The sequence below is a fragment of the Oxyura jamaicensis genome, chromosome 11, assembly GCF_011077185.1.
Source record: "Oxyura jamaicensis isolate SHBP4307 breed ruddy duck chromosome 11, BPBGC_Ojam_1.0, whole genome shotgun sequence".
NCBI classification, from domain to species: domain Eukaryota; kingdom Metazoa; phylum Chordata; class Aves; order Anseriformes; family Anatidae; genus Oxyura; species Oxyura jamaicensis.
The window spans coordinates 13,860,872-13,866,145 of record NC_048903.1 but is presented as its reverse complement, the minus strand read 5'-3'; the positions used below and the strand labels follow the sequence as shown (position 1 = coordinate 13,866,145).

At 34.9% G+C, this 5,274-nt stretch overlaps 1 long non-coding RNA gene across 1 annotated transcript in view; it reads left to right on the top strand.

Annotated features, from left to right (window-relative positions):
• Nucleotides 1–3,617, top strand: part of LOC118172787 — a 5,394-nt gene extending 1,777 nt beyond the window's left edge. Inside the window, exon 2 of the long non-coding RNA XR_004753859.1 lies at nucleotides 3,393–3,617. This is a non-coding gene — a long non-coding RNA (uncharacterized LOC118172787). The remainder of the gene's footprint in view (nucleotides 1–3,392) is intronic.
• The last annotated feature ends 1,657 nt before the right edge of the window (nucleotides 3,618–5,274 follow it).

Below are 5,274 nucleotides of genomic sequence, written 5' to 3'. Positions count from 1 at the left end.
AAAAAAAAAAAAAAAAAAAAAAAGATTTACTTTACCATAACAACTGGATGCAAATGACAAATGATAGCAACCCTCTCTATGATGTAGGGAACACAATACACTCTAAGTCTACTAGATCCCACACATATTTGTGCATACTCAAGCCTTTTTACATTTCATATGGAATTTATTTTGGCTATTTCTAAGTTAACCCTTTAAAAAAAAAAAAAAAATGCCACTTAGCCAAATGTCTAACCTCCTTCTGTGGAGGTTATGTCTATTTTATGTCTATTTTAGTAACCAATTAAGGTATCTGTTCTTTCCATCAATTTAAGAGGCTGACACAGCTTATAATAGTCAACATGAACTCCCTTGATTAATATTCCAAAAATATACTTAGAACCAATTCCACATGCTAAATCAAACTTGAACACACTGTGGAGGAAGAAGGTACACAGAACTAAAGTATCCCTGAGCTATCCAGGACCCTTTCAACTTACTCCAAATTCCAGACAGTAGACAGAGTATATAATCTGGGCCACTACATGTTGGGCTTTTTTTTCTTCTCGCTCTCATATCATTATGTTTCTATAGATGTGCACATTCTGATCTCTTTCTTGATTCTTTAGTCAGTGAGACATTAACTGTTTCTATATAAAAATCTCTCACACACAATCACGTGCTAATCATCCAAGTTTTGTTCTCAGTTCTTGGTTCAGCTGTAATTAATATAAAATACAAATTTTGTACAAAAAATATGTACAAAATCAGAAGTATGTATAGAAGATTCTCTGTGTGAACAGATAGATGCATGTTACATCCAGAGGTAGTATAATTCTAAGTTTCCTTACCTGTTTTTTTTTTTTTTTTTTTTTTTTTCTTAACAAAGAAAATTGAACTACATATAACAAAATTAAGAAAGGTTAATTAATTAATATAAAAATCTATTCAGATGAATATATTGATTTACATCAAAACCTGAATAATTAAAAATTAATAGAAAATGTTAGCATGTGAATAAATGAAATCAGAGGATTTTTAATGAGGTTACACTTACTACAGTATACTAACCATTATCTGCAGCTTGATAGGAAAATGTTTAAGTTCAAGATAAATAGGATGTGCATTCTATAAGCCCCTAAAGCTGTGTTACTATTAAGTCAATGTGCTCCTTGAGCACACATACCTGTGTACATCTTGTGGAATCAGAAGTACAACGTGCACTCCCACAGTAAGTTTCTTTGCCAGAAAATAGTCCTTTTATCAGGAAATCCGGGAGGGAAAAAAGAAAGCAATGAAGAATGACTTTACTACAAAAGAATAAAATTAGCACTACATATATGCCATTTTTTTTCTGATTTTTCACGTACTGTTTCATTTACCTCTGAAGAATTTTTGGTGCATCAATTCATCAAGCTGGCAACAGAAAAAACGTAATGATTTTTTTTGGTCAGATGGTTTCCGTCTTCACACCTATACTGAAAGTTTCAACTTCCATCCATATTTATATTTGTCATCTACTTCTTCAATTCAAGTGTTCTTTCAGAGAAGATTGGTTTCATGCAGAGAGACGATAAAAATCAGAATGCTTACCTCACATGCAATAAATTCATCATATTTATTTATCCCCAATACATAGAGAAAAAAAGTTAGAGAAAAAAAATCTCAGATGCTAGTACCTAACATTTAATTTTTATTCTTTCTAGAGCTGAAAATATAAAAAGGAGCTGCGGGGCTGGGGAGAAAGGAGAGAAGGAGCTTTTTTTTGTTTTGTCTTGTTATTCCAGTCTGTGCTATTCAGAGCTACAAACATTGAAATATTCATAATAGAAAGGTTACTAAATTGCTGTGGCCCAGAATCATGAGAAAATGTCTGACAGCATAATTATAAAGGGCCTGTTACAACGGCACAGCAGACAATTGGTGCTACTGTTGTTTAAACAGGGAATCTAGAAAAAAAAAAAAAAAAAAAAAGAAAAAAAAAAAAAAAAAGAAAAAAAAAAAAAAAAAAAAAAAGAAAAGAAAGACAAGAAAGAAACCCACATTCTTAGGTATAGGCACTCCTCAGTTAGAAGCAAGACAGGTTAGGAGCTTTTGTTTATTGCTGCATACTGAAATGTAGCAAGGTAGACTGCAGCAAAACCTTTTGAACAATTGGTAAAGATGCATAAATTACTGTGAAATGCAAGTCAAAAGAAATTGGCATTCAGGAAGGCTAGACAGCACAGGCAGTCCATTATCCCTTTAACCACATAACTGACTCAGACACAACTGCCTGATCAATCTGAAGGCAGATGCTATAGCTAGAAAACTATTTTAACAGCTTGGCATCTGGGTGCTGTGATTGCTCAAAGAAAGTGGACGGGTACAATCCGATGAGGTGAACTGCACCCTGCTGTGGACTCCAGTTTATAATTTCATATGCTTTCTTCACAGGAAACAAAGCAGGTAAAGGAACAAAGTGATTAGAAAAACACAACTTATGCTTTTGATTTAAAAATAAGCTGTACGGCTTGAGTTTCACCTGTTAACCCCAAGCAAAAGTTTTAATAGAAAACCTGTGCTAACACCGGTTTACAAATGCATTTAGCACTAGGCCATGATTCAGCTAAGAACTCCTCGAGCATGTGAGCTCTCAGAAGGCCTACAGCTGAAGATAGCCCCATATTCCTCGCTGCATCGCTGACTACAGCTCTACTTCACATTATGAACATTAAGCAATGATAATGTTGTCTGGCTTATTTTAGTAATTTGTTCTCACCTTTCCCATGCATAGCACTGTCTCTACATGTTTTTTGAGTTCTGAGCAAGTTATATGTGTGCAAACACGGGACAAAATCAGTCCACAGACCACAAGTCTTACGGGTTCAGTAAGGATTTACTCTAGTTGAAGATCTGACCCTGTTAGGAAATATTTACATGGAGAAGTCAAGTATCTTTTTCACTTATTTGGAATTACATAGCATATGTAAAATACCTTTTTACTGCTTTGATTATGCTTATGTGAGATAAATAAGAGATTTTTTTCTTGAAATATGAACGTGGAACAATATAAAGGGGCCAAAATAGCCCTGTTCCGTGTGGTTGTCTGTTAAAACTAAATGCTGCACAAAATGCCAGTGTCTAGTATTTTTGTCAGTACTAGAAATGAAATACTGCTGCCCTTTCTTCGCCTCCCAATCTCAACAAGACTGTGGGTTTTGATGTAATAATACAAGGTCACCATTACATGAAGTTCAGTATTCTGGCTCCTGAAAGGACTGAGGAATTCTTGGTGTTGTAGAATATCTTATTCCTCCTGTATGTGAATCCCTCTTAAGTTCTGATAAATGTTGCTGAAATTAACACACTCTTCTAAACTATGTTGACTGCTATATTTCTCTGTTGTGCTAAACTATTTTTTCTGCTTTTAGATGAAAACAGACCAGATTTTGCTGTCATTGGACATCAATGGCATTACACAAGACGTAGAGACTTGTCTTTTATCCTGTTACACCTAACATGCTTCAGTGAGGATGTGACCAGAGGAAAAACACAAGTTGAAGCTGTTTAAAGAACTTGCCTGTGTAAGAAAAAGAGTACTGATGGTCTTCAGTCCCTGCACTTCAATAAAAGTGTAATGCTGTCAAATCATAAAATGGCTGAGCTCTGCCATTTAGTTCACCAAAGGTGCATATTTTTTTTTTTCTTTCCCCCTGTCAAATGACTAAAGCTACCTACTTGTTGTAAGTATTTTCTCTGTTACTAACCTCTGACTTTTTCTTTTCACTGTCTTTTATTTACTGAGATGTTTTTCCTGAAAATCAGAGAGCATAAGGAGTCATGCTCTCCTCTCACTTGCATCCTTGCTGTTTGAGGATTTCTAGAACCCCTATTCTAGGTGAAAAAAAATAAGGAAAAAAAAATAAGGAAAAAAAAAAGCGGAAAAATTTGGAAAAAAAAAAAAAAAGGCAAACTCATTAGCCTAAAAGGGTTTAAAATAAACCTATAAAGTAAGAGGGTAAAATTTGACCAGTTTGAGGTCAAAATACAAGGACAAAAAACAAAAACAAACAAACAAAAAAAAAAAAACACTACTATAAAGGAAACATGCAATATCCTCTGCACCTATGTGATACAAGGTGGCAGGGAACCCCCTAGAAGGATGCTGGGGACCAGGGATAGAGATACAAATACTTAGGGCTAGTTGAATCTGGAAACAAACTGCTATATGGGTAAGTGAGGACAGATACTAAAGATCTTCTATACTTAGCTATATGCTAACTAGAATGGTAACTGAAGATAATTAGATATGTTTGACTTGTTTAATATGATACAACCAGATCAGAGATGTATTTTCAAGTGACACAGCACAAGCACAGGAACATTTGATTCTTAAATGCCATCCATTCAAGAATTAGAAAGAAAATTGACTGGAATCAGCTATTAGCCAGAATAACTGTTGTGGAGAAGTAAATGACAGTTAAAGGGCACATGCTAAAGAATCACTCAAGTGAGATCTTAATTCTAGTAGTAAACCTTAAACTAGTGTGATTATTAATAGTCAGAAAAGTAAGAACAGGTATGTAAACTGAACAGATAGATTGCTGGCTATGTGATTTTTATAAGTTTAATCACACGGACAAAATTATTAGGGAGAATAGTATCAGATAGCGGCATCAGATATCCGTAGCAAGAGCTGAAAGAATTGTACAAAACATTTGTACACAGTAGGACAATATGATGGGGATAAAGGTGAAGGAAAAGTAGTCATGAGTGTATAATGCAAAGGACCTGTCCAGGTCCCTCTGCAGGGCCTTCCTACCCTCTGGCAGATTGACACTTCCCCCCAGCTTGGTGTTGTCTGCAAACCTCCTTCTTCCACAGCTCGTAAACTCTCTTTTTCTCTTGAATACATAGCAAAAGTTACCTGCTCTGCCACGCCTCTGCTCTGAAAATTAACTTTTCTTCATTTGCCTACATCAAACTTACAGAAACTGTTAGCTACTTCTGAAAATGGCAGCCTTCCTCTTGTGCCTGAAATGCTGTATTTCTATTGATAATCACAGATATTCACCAGCCAGCACATATGCCAGCAATAACAGTTCAGTATTAATGAAGTGTCTTTTTTTTCTGCTAGTAATGAAATTCATTCTTGGCATTAGAACTCTGCCTTACATTGTGAAAGTAAATAGAAAGATGAACAGAAATGCCATTTATTCATTAAAATTGCAAAATACCAATTAAATCTCCTCTTTCTGAATAAATTGTTTCAAAGTATCCAAATAATAGATAGTGGGAAACAGTTGTGGGATA